General features: G+C 49.0%; 1 protein-coding gene across 3 annotated transcripts in view; it reads left to right on the top strand.

Moving 5' to 3' along the window:
- The window catches only part of PACSIN2 (protein kinase C and casein kinase substrate in neurons 2), a 133,704-nt gene that overhangs the window by 34,510 nt on the left and 79,869 nt on the right, over window positions 1-19,325 (top strand). Inside the window, exon 1 of one of the 3 annotated variants that reach the window (XM_042993445.1) lies at window positions 15,035-15,267. The exons of the other annotated variants lie outside the window; for them this stretch is intronic. The gene's annotated coding sequence lies outside the window, so the exon portion shown is untranslated. Of the gene's footprint in view, window positions 1-15,034; window positions 15,268-19,325 lie in introns of those variants that run through there. 3 annotated transcript variants of the gene reach the window in all.

Below are 19,325 nucleotides of genomic sequence, written 5' to 3'. Positions count from 1 at the left end.
TTTTCCTTGCCTGAGGAGACTTACCCATGAATACATTGTTGAGGCTGTTGTCCAAGAGTTTATTGCCTATGTATCTTCTGGGAATTTTATGGTTTCAGGTCTCACATTTAGATCTTTAGTCCACTTGGAGTTTATTTTTGTGTATGGTGTGAGAAAGAGGTCCGTGTGGCTATGCAGTTTTCCCAGCACAGTCTTTCCTAGTGAAGAGACTGTTTTTTGCCTATCGAATATTCTTGCCTCCTTTGTCGAAGATTAATTGACCATATAAGCGTGGGTTTATTTCCGGCCTTTCTGTTCCGTGCCATTGATCTGTCTGTTTTTGTGCCAGTTCCGTATTGTTTTGAGTTCTTTAGCTTCGTGTAGTAGATCTTGAAATCTGGGATTATGGTGCCACCGGCCTTGTTCCTCTTGCTTATGATCTTTTAATGATAATCTGCACCCAGACAAGAAGCCTGTGTTTGGTAGCTGTCCCCTGCCCACCGAGAAGAGTGTGCGGCTGTTCCCCCGGGGAGGAGTTAGACACGGGGTAACAGACCAGGAGCACTGAGAAAATCCTCCCTCGTGGAAATCAGTGTAGAGGTCGTCGGAATACAAATGAAATTCATAGGCAGTTGATAGATGAGTGTGGTGGGTGTGGTACCTGTCATCTGGTGCCCGCGGGAAAGAGCTGTGCGGGGACAATAAAGCCGGCTGTGCTGGCTCCTCAGTGGAATTGGCTTTTTGTTGTTCCGTGGTACCTAGGTCTTGGAGGGCAACCAGAAGGAGAGTGGATAGAGGGATTTGGGGGGAAGGAGACTGAGATTTTGGGACACGATAGGCGGTCAGGTGCCAGACCAGGTGTTTTATCTCACCTAATCCCCCCCGCAACCTGAGACGAGACCTGCCGGTCTTCTTACAGCCGAGCACCCCGGCCCCGTTGGGCGTCCGGCGAAGGCTGCTGTGCCTGGTGCCGGTGTGGGGCTTGCCAGGCCTGGCGAGCCTGGGTACGGGGCCCGAGAGCTTGTCCTCTAGAGTCTATCAAATGTGTAAAGTCCAGGGTGTATTTGGACAGTTTCTAACTCAATACGGTATTTAAAAAATGAATGGAAAAGAGCCTATGTGGCCTTTTTGTCAGTGTGAAGTTGAAAAGCGAAGGCTCAGTGGAGGGCCGTCGGGCAGTGGCCCTATTGTACAGACTCCTGGTTGCGTCACTCAGGGCGCTGGGGGACTTTTGACCTGAATTTTGCAAGACAGTCTTCAGTTACTCTCCAATTACTGGATAAGCAGAAATAATGAAGTTGCTCATCGATGAGAAACGTGGCAGACTGTCGTTTTCAAGCTGTTGTTCTGGAGAACAAGTACAACCTTTTTTTAGCTGTCTTTTTTTGTTTTTTTTTTTTTAAGATTGTTTAAAAAAAATCGCTACTGGTTCTCTCTCTTTGTCTTTCAATAATTTTGCTGCACAGCACTTGGGCAGGAGTATTTCACATCAATTCTTCCGTGGGCTGACCTTCAAGTGCAGGACGTTTGCTCTAGTGCCCAGGAGGACATTGGCTGTGCTAACGTGCTTACTTTGTGTTGACTCCGGCCACAAAAGTCTTCTTAAATCCAGTTCTGAATGAATTAAATTCCCATATGCTGTTTATAATTTGAAAACCCAGGTGTGTGCTTTGATTTCTAGAACTGTGTCCTGTTTCAAATATGGGAAGGCACTGTTACGAAGAAGCACATGCAAAGCTGTTGAAAAGCACGAGTGAATTTTCAGTCTTTGTGAGGCGATAGGCTCCACCCTTCCAAGCATGGTCTCCGGGTCAGAAAGACCAAGGGCAGAATCCTGCTTCTGCTGCTTCCAGCCCTTTCCCTGTGCAGAGCTCAGCCTCATACTTGCTAGTGCACAGTTCTTTTCTTAAAAATTAAAAAAAAAACGTTTTAAAATATTCATTTGAGAGAGAGAGAGAGAGAGAGAGAGCGAGCTCACGCGCGCATGAGGAAGGGGCAGAGACAGTAGGAGACAGAATCTGAAGCAGGCTCTAGGCTCTGAGCTCTCAGCACCGAGCCCAATGTCGTGCTCGAACTCACAAACGATGAGATCATGACCTGAGCTGAAGTCTGGTCTTCAACCGACTGAGTCACCCAGGCGCCCCCGTTAAAAAATAAAAATTAAAAAAAAATTTTAAGTAGGCTCCACACCCAATGTGGGGCTTTGAACTCATGACCCTGGGATTATGAGTCCTATGCTCTACCAACTGAGCAAGCCAGGTAACCCCCCCCCCACCCACCCAGTGCATTTCTGATAACAGCTCATCTTTTCTCGACATTTATAAAAAACTATGTTTTTATTTTTTACATGTTTATTTATTTTGAGGTGCCTGGGTGGTTCAGTCGGTTGAGCGTCTGACTTTGGCTCAGGTCATGATTTCACAGTTCACAAGTTCGAGCCCCGTGTCGGGCCCTTTGCTGATAGCTCAGAGCCTGGAGCCTGCTAAGGATTCTCTCTCTCTCTCTCTCTCTCTCTCTCTCTCTCTCTCTCTCTCTCTGCCCCCTCCCTCATACTCTGTTGCTCTCAATCTCAAAAATAAACATTAAAAAAAAAATTTTTTTTAATGTTTATTTTGAGAGAGTGCACGAGTGAGTGGGGGAGGGACAGAGAGAGAGGGAGAGAGAATCCCAAGCAGGCTTTGTGCCGTCAGCACAGAGCCCGACTCAGGGCTTGATCTCACAACCCTGGGATCATGACCTGAGCCGAAATCAAGAATCGGGTGCTCAACCGACTGAGCCACCCAGGCGCCCCCAAAAAACTCTTGTTTTAAAAATGAATTCTCATACGGTGGTATGTAATCCCTCCTCCTTTTATTGTTTTCAGTCCGCGAGCCAGCAGACCCTCAGAGCTTGCTGAGTGAACCAGGAGAGGCTCTGGAGGGGAGAGGCTGGGCGGGAAGGGAGGGCGGGAGCCCGGGCCTGCTCCTGGCCGGCTCTGCTGAGGCTGGAGTGGGGAGACCAGGCAGTGCAGTCTGGTGGTTTGGTGGCCACCTCTGTCAACCCAGTTCATCGCTACAGTCAGGTGCCCCCGCGTCCAGTGGTGCACAGCGTTAGCGACCTTGAACGGCCTTCAGCTTCCTTCAGGTCAGCGGGCTCCCTTTCTTGGAGACTCTTTAGCCAACTTTTATTTCTTCACGCTTCGTCTTCCCTGGATGAATTTTAGAAGGAAGGCCACGTTGCCACCGACTCCTCATAAAGGGTATAATGAACACTTATTAGCCAGTTGAATTTTTTATATTATTTTTTCTGCGATAAGCTTTTTATTTTGGAAAAAATTGAGGTATGCAGAAAAGTTGCAAAGACAATACAGAGAGTTCCCACAGGCTTTTCGCCCAGTTTCCCCGAATGTTAACATCTTATGTGACCGCAGCACACTTGGCAAAACCAAGAATTTCACGTTGGTACAGAGTTATTAGCTAAACTACAGACTGTGCTTGGATTTCACTGCTTTTTCCACTGAGATTCTGTCTGTTCCAGCATCCGGTCCAGGACATCACATCGCGTTTATCCTGGTCTCCTTCATCTGTGATGGTTTCTGCCTTTCCCTGTTTTTCACGACCTTGACAATTTTGAAGAGTGCCGGTCGGATATTTGGGGGGATGTCCCTCACTTTGGGTTTACCTCATGTTTTTTTTCACATTATTGGATGGGACTTATGAGTTGTGGGGAAGAATACGGCAGAGGTGAAGCGCCTGCCTGAAACCGTTTCAGGGAGCGCAGTGACGTCAGCATGATTGATCCCTGGTGAGGGTCACCTTGTGGGATAGTATTTTTACTCCTCAGTGTGACACATGGCTTGAGCGGCTCTGGCTTCCCAAAAAGTTGCCATTCCCTTCGGGTGAGGGCCTCTCCTCTGCCGTGTGCCTCTTCCCAGAGTAAGCACCCGTGCTGTGGGCCTGCCGGGTCCCGTGAAAACACATCTGGGGCCCACGATTCTGGGAGCATTGAACAATTTTCTCAATCACAAGTGAAATGAGGCCAGCCCTCCATTGGTAATTGTTGAAACTAGGGGTCATGATTCTAGTCTTTTTACTTTTTATATGGTTGATGTTTTCTTTTTTTTTTTTTAATTTTTTTTTTTTTAACATTTATTCATTTTTGAGAGACAGAGTATGAGTAGAGGAGGGGCAGAGAGAGAGGGAGACACAGATCTGAAGCAGGCTCCAGGCTCCGAGCTGTCAGCCCAGAGCCTGACACGGGGCTCGAACTCATGAACCATGAGATCATGACCTGAGCCAAAGTCGGACACTTAACCGACCGAGCCACCCAGGCTCCCCTACGGTTGACGTTTTCTGTAAAAGATGAAGAGGAAAACATTTCCAGTCTACAGATACAATGAATCCCACATGGTTTTGAGGGTGTAGGTGTTATGATGTTGGTTGTTGCCAGGGTCGTTCGGGCTGGTAGGACTCATCTTGAAGGTATTTGGTTCTTCCCCAAGGCCTCCGTGGGAAGACAAGCTTGTGTATAAACCAGTGTTCAGTGGTACTGCTAATGATCATGTAATGGCAGTATTTCTTAACGTCATAGACGTAGCACAATAATTGGTGTACCATCAGAAATTAATCCTGCAGAAAACGAGGTCATAGATGAGTTGGAATACGTTTGTGGAACAGACAGAAAATCTTAACTGTGGTCACATTAATTTGTTGGAAAGAGCATCTGAATCTAATGAATTTGGACGTGGCCTATTTCTTATATATGCACTGTTTTGAACATTACACATTGTGAATCTGGCGTTTCGATAAGTGAAGCAGAGAAATACTGGTACCAGTTAAAGATCCCAGTCCCCCCCCCCGCCGAGCCTCAAGACCCTTTCTAACAGGTGGGGAACTGGAAGTGGATTTGGAAGGGGCACACTGGGGGAATAAGCACAAAGGGCCCCAGGGTCTGGGTCAGCTTGCTCTTCGCGTCCAACTCCTCCCCCCCCCCCCCCATTCACCCACCAACACAGTTACAGAGTGAGGAGTTGTAAAAGTGAACACTGTCATGAGCATCATAAACATGCTTGGTGCCACATCTTAAGAAGATCTTGGCCTTGGAAGTCAATGCTCTGGACTGTTTATAAAATTTCCCCCAGCCCCGGGGCACCTGGGTGGCTCAGTCCGTTGAGCATCCGACTTCGGTTCAGGTCATGATCTCACAGCGCATGAGTTCGAGCCCCGCGTCGGGCTCTGTGCCGACAGCTCAGAGCCTGGAGCCTGTTTCAGATTCTGTGTCTCCCTCTCTCTCTGCCCCTCCCCTGCTCACGCTCTGTCTCTCTCTCTCTCTCTCGCAAAGATAAATAAAGATTAAAAATTAAAAACAAATAAATTTGCCCCAGCCCTAATCCAGGTACGTAGGTACTGTCACAGGACCGTCTTCCCTGTCACGACCTTTATACAGCTTTGTGTGCGTATGTTCGTTGTATGGGTTCGGTGGTCACCCAGCTCTGTGGGTCATGTGTGTTGCCAGAAGCACTGGGATCCTTGTCCCCTCTTAGGGAAGGGGCTGTCTGGCAGCTGACTCCCCTTTCTCAGGGTTCTCACTGGGAGGCGTCAAACTGTGAGAGCCTGAGAAGTCTCCCCTGCCTGTGTGTGGATGGCCCTGGGGACGGGGCCTTCATTTGGTTCTGTTCTTCTGGTAACCTCAGATGTGCTTACCCTCCACAACGGCTCCCTCAGACCCGCCTCTGCGTGGAGTTAATTTGGGTGATGCCGAGGTCTTAAAGAAGCGTTCTACTGTGGATGAGATCGTTGGTCTGAGGCCGGGGCCAGCGTCTTCTGCTTTTGGATGCGGCTGGAGAGCCTCGACCCTTCCTAGGACTTAAGTATGTGTACGGAAATGGTTCATAAGATCTCAGACGGAGTTACGGAGTGAATTGTGGGGTATGCCCAGGAACCCCATCCCTTGGCTTTCCCACGTGAAAGACTGCACAGCCAGTGAGACCAGCTGCAAGGGTGACGTGCCTCCCTTTGGAGGTTCTGTCAGGCTTTGGTTGATGGCATCTTTGCCCCAGGGTTTGTCCAGAACGGGGGGTTTTATGGAAGCCTTGCAGGCAGGGGTTCGCCCCCTGGGTGTGCCGTGCCCAGAGGCTTCCGAGCGTCGTGGTCCCAAGTGCCTTCTGTGCAGCCGTGGGCCCTCCACAGGCCTGCCACGCACTGCCTTGGAGTCACCCGTTTGGGTTTAAACTCTTGTAAGGAACTCCGTTTATTCCTTCATTGTAAAATCAATGCACGTACTTTGTAAAATACAAGTACAAATTATTCAAAAGAAGAAAATCACTGTCAGTACCTTGATGTTCACTTCTCCAGAGCATTACGTTTACTACACACAAATGTGATTTTTAGAAACAAATGGGATCATATGATTTAAGCCATTTGTAACCTGTCCTTTTTTTTTAATGTTTACTTATTTATTTTAAGAGCGCGAGAGGGAGAGGACAAGTGAGGGAGGGGCAGAGAGAGAAGGAGAGAGAGAATCCCAAGCAGGTTCCTCACTGTCAGCACGGAGCCCCATGTAGGGCTCGATCTCATGAACCGTGAGATCATGACCTGGGCTGAGATCAAGAGTTGGACGCTTAACCAACTGAGCCCTTGTAACCTGTCCTTTACTTCAGTCTCACTCACGGGGGAAATGGGCTCCTCGTCTATACTCTGTCTTGAGCCGGGTCACCGGGCACGGATGTGGGGCAACCACCGTCAGGCTGAACAGCTTGCTCTCTCCTGCGACCCCTGCCAGGGTGCTCGCCGTGTGCCCCTGAGACCTGTCCCGGACTCAGCCCTCTCTGCCGCTCAGCCCGGTTGGCCTCTGGGCAGAGCCCCCACACTTTATTTTCCTTCGCGAGACCATCTGAAGCAGTCCCGTCCATATCCATACGTGGTTCCTCGTGGTCACCGTGGGTTTGCCTCCATTCGGATTGCATTGTTGAGTTTCTGACCTGTGTTGGTCGCCTGCCCTCCGAATTTCCTGGGGTGCTGCTGCCACCCGAGTCCCTGCGTCTTTGCCTGCTACGTTTCCACCCTATCCTAGGAGAGTCCCCTTTGATCCTTCCGCGACTTTGGCTGTGGTCGGCATCATGGGGCTGACCTCAGCGGCCACCATGTAAAAATGCCCTGTGTGTACATTACCTCCCTTCATCTTCCCGAGCCCCGGTGTGGCAGCTGAGGCTGTCTTCGTGTCACAGGTGGAGGAGCTTAGAAGCCTGCCAGGGTCCCGCGCCTGCTCACCACTGCCCCTCTCTGTTGCTTGGCCCCACTCAGCTCCACCTTGCCCACGGAGGCCAGCCTGTAATGTCCTCACTTGGCAGGGTCTCGTGCCTTGTCGAAGTACAACTGGGAATGTCGTGTTTAAGATTGTTTAGAGTAGGCTTCAATTTTAAGTGGTAAAAGTAGAAGGAAAACACGAAATTTGTAAAACGAGATACACTTGTAAGTTTGTCGTTGGTATTCTATTTATAATCCCATTTCAGACCTGAGAATGGGAGCTTTTAGGGTTAGAGAGCATGTCTTTAAATTGAATTTTTAGGGGCACCTGGGGGGCTCCGTTGGTTGAGTGACCAACTCTTGACCGGCTTGCGTCATGATCTCACCGTCTGTGAGTTCAAGCCCCACATTGGGCTCTGCGCTGACAGTGAGCAGCCTACTTGGGATTCTCCCCCCCCGCCCCCGTCCCTCCCCTGCTTGCTCTTTCTCTCTTTCAAAATAAATAAAAATAAACTAAAAAAATAAATAAATAAATTGAATTTCTACAATACTCAACAGTGCCTGCAGGCTTTAGATTCATTCATTAAACTCTAAATGTATATTTACAGGCCGGGCTGAAGCACAGCATTCTTGAATAAGGGTTTGGATGTCCCCTATTTCTTGGCACATCGGGATTCTCGATCTTCTCCCATCTTTCCCATCTTCTTTATCGCTGGCACTGGTCTAATTGGAGGAGAAGGTAATGAGAGCATTCTGGGATGCTTGGAATCGTGATTTCACTTATTTACATATTTATACCTCTCCTGGTTTCATGAAGGGTTTGAGTTGGTTGTTTGGGATTATCAAAAAAAGAAAAGGCAAGAACTGAATTCTTCCTTTGCCACCTCCAAAGCAACAATAAAACATGTTTAGTTCTTTAATTTTTTTCAAAGTTTATTTATTTTCAGAGAGAGAGAGAGAGAGAATGAATGAATGGGCAGGGGAGGGGCAGAGAGAGAGAGAGAAAGAGAAACCCAAGCAGGCTCAGTGTCCAAAGTTGGACGCTCAACCGACTGAGCCACCCAGGTGCCCCAGAACAGGTTGAGTTCTGATAAGGCCCTCAGAGGTCTCCCACACCGTCACGGCATGCTTGTGGGACCCAGGACTCCGCTGGCAGAGGGAACCAATTGTAGAGCTCTGTGCACTGTCACCACTGTGTGACCATCGGCAAGCCACCTCCCTAGAGCTCTAGTTTTCTCTTTCAAAAGATGGGGACAGGCCTCCCACCCTGCAGGGTTATCAGGAAGTATAGTCATTGTATGTAAACATCATGGCACATGTGTATAAAATGTCATAAATAGTCCCTAATTTTACCTAATATTTGTAGAATTTCTAAACACCAGTTCATGATGGTGTTTTTACTGCCATGGGGCCAAAGTATCAACATTGTAATTATTCTTTACAAAGCCAGAGATATTTAGCTTGAGGCTCTTGATTTATTCTGAAGTTGTATGACCTGCTTTTTAGTGTCAGATGCCTTTTTTATTATTAAAATGCCTTTGAAATGAAATAATGGGGGGTGATTGGTTTTTCTTCTTGTTTTAGTGCCCTTGGTGGACAAAATAACCCTGGTGGGTAAAGTTGGGAGCTTCCATCCGGTGCCCTCTCCCCTCTTGGGGGAGGAGGGAGCCTCAGCCCCTTCCTTACCTGACTCCACCCGTGGTCCAGCTTCCGGAGAGTTTTCCCATCTCCCCCACCCTCCTAGGTGGGGCTCCCTGCTTCCCATCTGTTAGGTAGCACCCGTCACACTGGGTGGTCCCCTGCGTGCTTGTCTCCCTACCCTCCTAAACTCTAAGCTGCGTAAGGACAAGTGTGGGGAGCGATTTAGCTTGTAATTTCTGGAGCCTAGCACAAAGAGGGTGCACACACATACAAGAGGAGGAAAATTGCCAGTAACACTCGAACACAGCATTATCTCTAACTTTATTCCTGCAGATACCCAAAACTCACCACAAATCTTGCTCACCACTCCTTTTTGAGTTCAGACCTTCCTTCAGGGATCAGTTTCCATCTTCAGTGTGTTGACCCAGGAGGGCCTGAGGGGGCCCCAGAACCGAGAGTGACATCTTAACCACGCACATGTTGTGTTAGAAGCCCAGGGGTTTCTTCTCGCGATGGCACGTTATCAAATGTGTAAGAAAAGAAATTAACATTTTTCATATCACATTGGTGCTTTGAAGTTTTTCTCAATTGGGCTTTCTGCTTTAATTAGTCTGGCTCATTTTTTTCTTTAGCTTTGGGCAAGTGCCAGGGAAGCAAAGAAGCTTATATAAAGGGTTTTAAAGGTTTTTTTTTTTTTCCCAAAGATAGAACTGGTACTTAGTTCAGCTTGTTCTGGCACCTTCTTCTTTGATCGAGAATGTTAGAAATTTGGCTTGGATTGTTCCTTTTTATATAGATATGTGGGAAAAGTAAAGGCAAAGACGGCTCTATTTATGTCTTATTCCATAGAAATATGAAAGGCTAACAAGTAGGATTTGAACACGGCCACTACTCTCTCCACCAACCAACACCAAATAACCTATCGGACTGCTTTCTAGAACCCATTTAAATTCTAGAATTTCAGATTTACTTATCATCTGAGGAGAAAGAAAAGCTAATAATTGTAATTATCGCATTAGATTTTACTTGCTTTCCGACTGTCAAACAGCCATCGAAACCTGTCACCGAGAGCTGCCCTTTCTAATCCGCTGACTAGACGTTCTTGCGCTCTTTACTGCAGTGCTAAGGGAGAGCCGAGTTCACCTGGTGAGGGGGTAGGGCACTCGGGTTCATCGGGATCGTTTGTGCCTGTTAGGGGACCAGCTGTTCTAAGAACTGAGACCCAGTGCAATACACGCACGCTGACACCGCCTGGAGCTCAGAGGCATCTTGCCGTGTGGTCCTTGGCGAAAGCAGCTTTGCTGCACTGGCCCTGCAGAGTGGGGACAGTTCCGATGTTCAGGTTCCGCACAGGGCTTTTCTTCTTTTCCTGTCTCTCTTGCCTTCTCCCCCACAGTCCCTCCTCCCTGCCTGCTCCCCTCCCCTTTTCTCCTCATTGAGATATTAATGTCCATACAACCGAATGGACCCATTTAGGGGCTTTGACTAATGGATACGCCTGTGTCGCCACAGCCCCAAGCAAGACAGAGAACATTTCCATCGCTTCAGAACTTCCTTTGTGCCCTGTGCACTCCGCCCCCCGCCCAGCCCGGCCTGGCCCAGCCCGGCCCCAGCCCCAGCCCCAGCCCCAGGCACACACTGATCCTGTCCCGGTGGGTTTGTTTGGCCTGGTTTAGAGCTTCGTGTCAGTGGAGACACACAGCAGGCACCCTTTCGCGCCCGCCCTCTTTTGCTCACCACCAAGTTTCTGTGATTCACCCGTTTGCACCTGTCGGAAGCTCATTCCTTTTAAGTGTCGAGGAGGAGTTTCCTGCCCCTCACGCAGCTGAGTTTCCGCCTGCCTCCCGTATGGAGAAGTGTGATAGAGAAATCAGGGCCCCGCGGAAGTGCCTGCCTGGTTGGTCTGTGGATCCCCTTGTCCCAGCTCCCCTCCGCACTGAGGAAGGCTCTTCCTGAGGAAGAGCACAGGAGGCACCTTCTCACCCCGGCCGTCACCAGTTGAGAATCTTGAAGAGTTGGCTTCTCAATGTGACTCCGATCTGGTTGGCGCCAGCCTGTGGTAGTGGATACGATCCTGGTTTGCCTTTCCGGAGATGGGGAGATGGGCATTGCTGCCGGTGTGGGGCCTTGTGACCAGAGGGGTCTTCTAGAGCTTCTGCATGACTTCCGCCATCCCGGCAGGTGCCAAACCACCAGGCTCTGCGTTGAGCGCTCGCTAAGTTCAGGGACACGAGAACGAGAACCGCGGAGCCCAGCTAGCATGGGGCCGCCAGGTACCTCCACCCGTCCCCCCAGCACCTGACTCTGAGCTGTCCGGCGTTTCCCTGGCCCTGTCCTGGCTCGTCTGGGAGCTCTGTTTAGCCCAGGAGGGAAGACTGAAGCACAGAGCTGCAGTCTGCACGGTTTTATTAACATCCTGATTACTGTGTGTCCATAACCTCTTTAAGGGTCACCTTGCGAGAGGCAGTAGTTGCTTAGGGCTGGGGAAGGGGCAGGGAAGACGGGAGGGAGAAGGAGGTGGCAGCTAAAGTGCACGGGGTTGCTTTTTGAGGTGGTAACAATGTCCTGAAATTAGGACGTTGGTTGCCCAACTCTCTACATGCACTAAAAACCATTGAATTACATATACTGTAAATTGTGAATGGCTGAATTATATGGTATGTGAATTACATCTCAGTAAAGCTGTTTTGGAAGAGGTGTGGCATTAGAGCAAGGGCACACCGGTAGCAGAATGGGGGAAAAAATCACATAGTGGAAGTCCCGTTCTCGCCCCCATGTGACATGACCTGTTGCCACATGTCCTCCTGTCCCTCACGAGGCTGGCTCCGTGGGAGGCCTGAGCCCGGTGGAGAGACCGTGGGCTTTGAAAGTATCCGGTAGACCTGACTCTGAATCCTACTCTGCCATGATTTGCTGGGTGGTGCTGGGCAGGTTGCCTAACTTCTCTGGTGGTTTCCCTTCTGTAAAACGGGGCTAGCGGTACCTATCTTACGGCGTCTTTTACAAGAGCTCAGTAAAGGCAGCCGTTTCCGCCCCGCACCGATCATATAACAAAGGTGTCAGAGAGAGGAGGCAGCCTGCCTGGTGTCGTCCTGACGTCTGGGGCTTACGCTGGGCTGGTGAACTGCAGGGCCAGGACTCAGCCATTGGCTGAGGACGGAGGTCATGGAGGCTCTGGTAGCATTTAGCTGACTTGCTGGCCTGGGTCTCTGAATTTCTTTTCCTGCCTTAACTACGTGGTTTGAGTAGGCTGATGACACGCTCTTGGAGAACCCTCCCCTGTCCCTTTCTTCGTGGAGCCCTCCCCGACCCCGCTTCCCACCCTGGGTCGCTGCCGCCCTCGCAGTGTTCCCTCCGCCCCTGGTGCATGCTGGTTCTCGCAGTCATCAGCCCGTGCCGTGTTGATTTATTTACACGTGTGTCCTGCCCCGACACTGAGCAGTCCCGGGCAGGGACCTTGACTTTCACAACCATGGGGCCCCCGAGGCCTTAAGCACTGTGCCTGCCACTAATGTTTGTTGAATGAATGCCCGATGGTTTCAAGTCCGGTGACAGAAACCAGATTGGAACTGGAAATACCAGTTTAGGCACCAGGTGCCAGAGGTTAGCAGGTGGGTTTCCCTGGAGCAGTGTTTCTGTCCCAGGACTGCCTTAGGGCGGGAGAGCTGCCTGAGACAGTCTTGTCCTCTGCCAGAGGGGCAGGACAGCTTGTCTCTCGCTGGGAACTGGGAACGCACTGGTGAGGTGTGGCTGAGGTTGTGGGGAGCGGGGAAGAATGCCCCAGCCACGCTGGAAGGAAAGCTGGGCTCTTTACTTCATAGTCCCACTGCCATCTGCATTTTTCTTTTAAGGTTATTTATTTTGAGAGAGAGAGAGAGAGAGAAAGAGAAAAAGCAGAAGCGGGGGAGGGGCAGAGAGAGAGGGAGAGAGAGGATCCCAAGCAGGCTCTGCGTCGTTGGCCCAGAGCCTGACGTGGGGCTCAAACCTACAAACCGTGAGACCAGGACCTGAGCCGAAATGAAGAGTCGGAGGCTTAGCCGACTGAGCCACCCAGGCACCCCTGCTCTCTGCATTCTTAATTCACTTCAGATCAGATTTTTATTACACAGCAGCTGTATCCAAGATTCAGTTCTGGTTTATCGAGGGAGGCCACAGTGGTGAGGCAGCGGGGTGGGGGGAGTGGTTAACAGCTGGATTCAGGAAGCTGATTCAGATCTTAGCTACCCCCATGCGCCAGCTTTGGGACACAGGGCAGGTAATAGAATATTTCTGGACCTCAGTTATCTCATCTGGGAAATGGGAGAGGCAACAGTGCCCTGATGGGATTATTTTCATGATTAACCATAAAGTAAGCATTGTATAAATGTTCCCCAAGCAGCTTGTGTTTGTTGGATTACAAAAAAAGTAAAGAGAATGAGGGTCTTAGAAAAACAAAATGAATAAATCTATCTCGCCACGATTGTCCTGTCCCGTAACCAAGAGCCCTAAGTGGGCCTCTGGGGCGGGGTTTTCTGTCATGCCAACCGATGAAGAGGAAAGGTAGACGATCAGCTGGCTCTACCAGAACTCAGGTGTTTATTCTTTCTTAGTGGAAGAAAATACCCCCAGAAAAGGACTTTTGTGACCATACTTTGTGCTGCTTAAATTTAGTTAAAATGCTTTGGAAGGTAAATGCCAGGCCGTTAGTTGTAGAAAGCCTGTCTGCGTGTCGTGGTCAGGTACACCGAAGTAGTCTCTAGAAACATTATTTAGCCTTCTCCAGCCTTAGTGTCCATCACTGGACAAAATGACCTTGAGGGCCATTAACTCCCCCCAGCAATCCCCGGTATGAAATAGGCACCTCCCTGCAGGCCAGAGGACGCCGGAGGCCCCGTGCGGCTGGCCTAGAGCTCTAGCATGTGTCCCTCTGTAAGGGTGCGGGGGAACCGAGCGGACTGTGGGGTACAGCGAAGTCTGCGTTGGGCTGACTTCTGTGGGGATTTTCTTTCGGGGGCCAGAGGGTGACATGATAATTTTCCAAGTAGTGTGAATTATTATCACATGTCAAGTAATTGAGCCTTGCGTCGGCATGGTCATTGCTTTATTGGTGTTTTTCCACTAAAGCATTTCTAAACACAAGATTCTGGAAAGATATTCTTAACCTATTCTCTTTCGTGTTGTAAGGTCAGACTAGAGGCCCATGTTGCAAGGAGGGAAGGATCCAGTTCTGGCCACCGCCGCTTAAACGTAGCATCTAGCTTGCCATGGGGGTTGGGGGAGGGGTGCACATTGTATCTTCTGGGAGGGTACTCTGGGGAAACTGAGATCTTAAAACATTTGTTTCTTGTGTTTTTACACATTAGTTTCAACATCTGTTCTTTTTTGTAGTGTTTGTATTTTTTAGTATTGTTGCATACGTTTTAAAAACACTTTTCATTGAGACATAATATATACATACAAGTGCACACATTACACGTTTGCATACCAGTGAGTTTTCACAAACGGAGCACACAGACAGCTCAGGAGACAGAGCCCTGCTCAGAAGTGCTCGTGGCAACCCTTTCCTGCTTAGTCCCTTCCCGTTCTGCCCTGGCTTCAAGCAGCGTAGAATGTTTGTGTCGGCTCTTTCCTTTAACTCAGGGGAACTCTGCAGTATGTATTCTCATCGGCACGTATATTTGAAAATGAGTTAGGACCCCTGCCCCTTCCCCTAAAGTTACGTTATTCTTTTTCCTTCACTTTTAATTCTTTGTCAAGCTCCAGGAGGAAGGGTGTTTTCTGCGTTTAGTTTTTATTCTGGCGACTCCCACTGGCGCGTTTGAGGGCCTCCGGAGGCCGCCTGTGCTGCTGAGAGGCCGGGGTCTCCAGCTGTTGAGCCGTTTTCGCCTCGCTCTATGGAGTCCCAAAGAGAAGTTGAGTTTTACGTGTAGGGACCATGTAAGATCATCCCCTGCAAGTAAGTCCCTGTCCCATGATCTCCCGTGACTCCCGGCCCCTTAGCTCCAGCGCAGGTCTCTCTGCTCCTACCTGGAAGGATCCCAACCGCAACAGATCCTAAGGCTGTCGTGTGCAGTGTCAGTCAGTCGATGGACAGGTTGATTTGGGGAGGGTCCTATGCCTTTTGTCCTCAGATCTCCTCTGACTTTCTCTCGAGTACTGAGATTTCCGTTGGGCCGCTTTCTGAAAAGAAAGCGCTTCCGTGAGGGTCCCAGCGGGCCCGGAGCGGAGGTCTGCGGACCTGGTGCCCGGAGGGTGCCTGCAGCGTGGAGGCCCGACCTTATCTCGCTGCCAGGAGTCGGCAGCCAACAGGAAATGATGAAATGCGCCGGGAGAATTCGGCGGGGAGCCGGAGGTCAGACACACCAGCAGGGCCGGGAGGAGGCAGGTACGGAGGGAGGCTGAGCTGCAGAGGGAGGCAGTCGAAGCTGGCGTCTGACAGAAAAACGTGAGTGTGCCATCTGAGGCGTGTATTTCCTTGAGGGGAGACCTTTGTAAGAGCAGAGTTGTCATGGATTTTTTTTTCCCCCCCTGGGTGCTTGGGTTTAACGGAAATCTCACCTTTTAAACACACCTCGTCTTAGAGCTTCTCGATGGAAACGTTCACCCGGTTCAACAGGAACCGAACTAGCGTGGAGTGTTCTCTCCGAAATGCTTTGCGAAAATGTCGGAGTAAATGTTTGATTTCTTGCTTGGTGAATAGATTTTTGGCCGAGACAAATGAAAGGTTGGGCTTTATCATCTTGACTCTGGTTTTAGAGCACACATGCATGCTTCATTCCCAAATAGATGGAATAAATGGGAGACTTGGGCCTGGCTTGGACCAGCTTACACACTCCCAGCTGTATTTTTTTTTCTTACCGGGTAGCTAAATGAGTTCCTTGAGTTAACTGCTGGCAGGGGTTGGTTCCTTCTCCTGCCGTCGGGCACATTCTGTCTTTGCATGCTGCCGTTTCTTTTCTTCGCAGCCAAATCTAACCTGCAGACATGAAAATGGGACTTGTGAGAAGAGGCGACCGAATTCGCTTCGGTTGACACTAATTGTTTCACGGCCGCCTGCCCCAGACTCCCACGATTAGCCTGTGGCTCGCTCCAAGGGCCCCCCCGCCCTCCTCCGTCAAGTTCTTTCTTATTCCTCCCCGCAGCCGGACCCTGTGCGCTCGGCCCCTTCTGACTGCCGTCACTAGCCCCTGTGTTTTTATTTTTAGCGGATAGCGGAGGGCAAAAAGCTCCATTGTTTCCATAACCGAGCAGCCTCGTGTGCGTATTGCGTTGTTTCCTATCTTGGAAGTCGTGTTCTGGAATTAAAAAATTGTGGCTTCCTCCTTATTGTGTATGCAGTACTCAAAGTGCTTCTGGTTAGAAGGGCTTTTAAGCTCCCGGCGCTTGAGTGATCGATCGCAAAGTGAATATACTTTTTGGATTACCTGTCGCCGTGAACATTAGAAAGGCAGCGTCCGGGTCCTTTCTGTTCTCCAGAAAGTGCCCTGCTGGCTCAGCCTGTGCCACACAGAGAAGCATATTTTCTTGTTAGGCCGTCACCTTGTACAATTTGCGTATTTCAGACACTTTCAGGGTTATGCTTTCCTGTTTTTTGGTTTTTGTTTTAATATTTTTATTTAGTTTTGAGACAGAGAGAGAGACAGAGCATGAGTGGGGGAGGAGCAGAGAGAGAGGGAGGCACAGAGTCGGAAGCAGGCTCCAGGCTCCGAGCTGTCAGCACAGAACCCGATGTGGGGCTCGAACCCACAAATTGCAAGATCATGACCTGAGCCGGAGTCGGACGCTTAACCGACTGAGCCACCCAGGCGCCCCAATGTGCTTTCCTGTTTTTAGAAATCTCCCAAATATAGACTATTTCCCTCAGACCTTAATGAGGTCCACAGGTTTTGCCCTTGCTGTTGTAATTCTGGGTAGCTCCCCAAACTCTTTTCCTTCTTCACTAAGATATCTTACTGAATTCTAGATGAACTTTGAATGCTGTGTTTATGGAAAGTAACAGAGAGGTGTCATAACTTCAGACTGAAACATGTCTTGCAGGTCTGAGATTGATGCCCGTAATAAAAATAAGCCTCCCCTCCCCCCCGCTTTTTATACATCATTAGTCCTCTGTTTCGTCCCGCCACATAATTCTGCTATTCATTTGGTGGCATAAAGAGATGGGAACATGATATTTTGGGTTGCAGTGGCTCTTGCGGGCAGTATAGTCAGGCCCTTCTTTTTTTTTTTTTTTTTAAAGCAAAGGAATGAAGCCAGAGGCAATGCGACACGCCTTGTTGACTTGGCCAAGGTCACACAGCTTGTTGTTGGTAGCTTGTGGGCCACTGGCCTCTCTTCTCCCTGCTTTCTCCACACATTATCTCACGATTAATAGGACTTGGTCAAGAATGGCTTTTCTCTTCTGATGAGGCCGTTTTCATTTGTCTCATTTTCAAGTATTCAGCTTTTTTGCAGCAATTTCCCAAAGCCAGCACCAGCTGGTACAGGTCTATAGTGAATTACCTGAAGCCCAAAGTGAGCTGACATTTCTGTCTCTGAGAGCGATTTCTTCTTAAAACTAGAGTTCTCTATGGTACAAAGTTCTTGCTTCGCCCCTAAACCAGGCCTGTTATAAGTGTTATAAGTATACCTCATTATATGATCACCTGCTAGCTGAGAAATCCAAACTTCTAAAAGTTTATTTATTTACTTTGAGAGAGGGAGGGAGGGAGGGGCAGGGAGAGGGAGAGAGAATCCCAAGCAGGCTCCCTCCTGTCAGCACGAGCCTGATGCAGGGCTCGAACTCAGGAACTGTGAGATCATGACCTGAGCTGAAACCAAGAGTCAGACGCCTCCAGCGACTGAGCCACCCAGGTGCCCCCAGAGATCCAAACTTAATAAGTTCACAAGAATACAAGAAACAGACAAAAGTACTTGGTTCTTTGAAAGAGGATTCTTGAGGATGTGGGGGAAAAAAAACAAAAAACAAACCTCAAGCCTGGGGACATCTTGGTCCCTCTGAGGGAGTTACAGCCTACGTTTTGGAATGTGGCAAACTTTAAAACAAAAGGTTATCATTTAAAAAAAAAAGGGTAACAATTTAATATATAACAGTGGAATTCACTCACAACTTTCCAGAATCAATTAAAATAGTCTCTCCTAAGAATGGAATTTGAATCCTGAAATTCAGGTATGCGAATTAGATGCAAATAGAGACCTACCGAGAGCAGTAGGTAACTAACTGTTCTTAGACCCTGATATGCTCCCACTGTCCAAAGCCACCTCCAATCCCTTGTAGAGGCTCACAGAATAGTACTTATCTGTATTTTTTGAAGTATTTAAGAGTATATGCCTTCAAGAATTTCTGAAACAAATACGCTACAGGGAAATAGGCATTTTCTTCTTTTTTTCTTTTTTATTAAAAAATTTTTAAAAAACGTTTATTTTTAGAGAGAGAGAGAGCAGGGGAGGAGCAGAGAGACAAGGAGACAGAATCCCAAGCAGGCTCCACACCAGCAGCATGGAGCCTGACGTGGGGCTCGAACCCACGAACCTTGAGATCGTGATCTGAGCCGAAATCAAGAGTCAGACGCTTCACCCCCTGAGCCACCCAGGTGCCCCCAGAAACAGGCATTTTATAAATACTTTACTTGTATTTGGAATTGTGGTCAGTAACTTTATGCCTATTTTAATTTATAAACCCTAAGAGTGAGTAGGACACGTGAGCAGTGTTTTTATGCGGAGGTTTGGCGCTGTGTTTCCCTCCTGTTCTGGCAGGCGCTTTTGTCATTATCCTTGAGAAGCTGCTGCTTTCAGTGGCAGAGCCAGGTGACCTCACCCAGGGGTTAAAGAAAGGGTGAGCAGGGAGTGGCTTGGTTCGCTTCTCCCATAATTTAGTTCCCTTGGCTCCCCAGTTAGCATTTTACCTTTGCTGTCATATTTTCGGTACATTGTTTCCTTTTCTTCATATGTAATTGGCCTTCTTAATATGTGTGTATATTCGTAACTGTGTATGTAAATACATGTATCTGTAAATATGTAATTTACATACCATTGCCCTAGTCAGTAGGTAACTGGCATTCCTCCTTGCTCCTGGCTCCCGCTCACATTAGTGTGGACTCTGGTATACGTGAGAATTTAAAGATGTGAAACAGGTATGGTGCTGGCTTTGCTGCAGACCGAGGAGGGGTTGAGGACGGCTCCTGGGGCCGCTTTTGGCCCAGAAGCCTCTGAGACTTTGTGCTGCCGGCATGGGCCTTCCTCACTTCCGTCTCTGTCCGGGGCTTCTCTCCAGGACAGCTCTGAGTGGTCATCTTGGAAAACCTTTTTCCAGTATCCCAGCTAGAGCCAGGTAAAGAGGAAAGAGAGAGAGAGAGAGAGAGAGAGAGAGTGAGTGAGTGTGTGTGTGTGTGTGTGTGTGTGTGAGACACAATATGAGGGGAAATAATCATGGAAAACATGGACCGTGGATTTGAATGAATAAACGAGTTGCAGTGGTCCCCTTTCCACAGAAGTTGCCTTTGAAGG

Source organism: Panthera tigris, chromosome B4, assembly GCF_018350195.1.
Source record: "Panthera tigris isolate Pti1 chromosome B4, P.tigris_Pti1_mat1.1, whole genome shotgun sequence".
NCBI lineage: Eukaryota > Metazoa > Chordata > Mammalia > Carnivora > Felidae > Panthera > Panthera tigris.
This window is presented reverse-complemented; position numbering and strand designations above follow the sequence as displayed.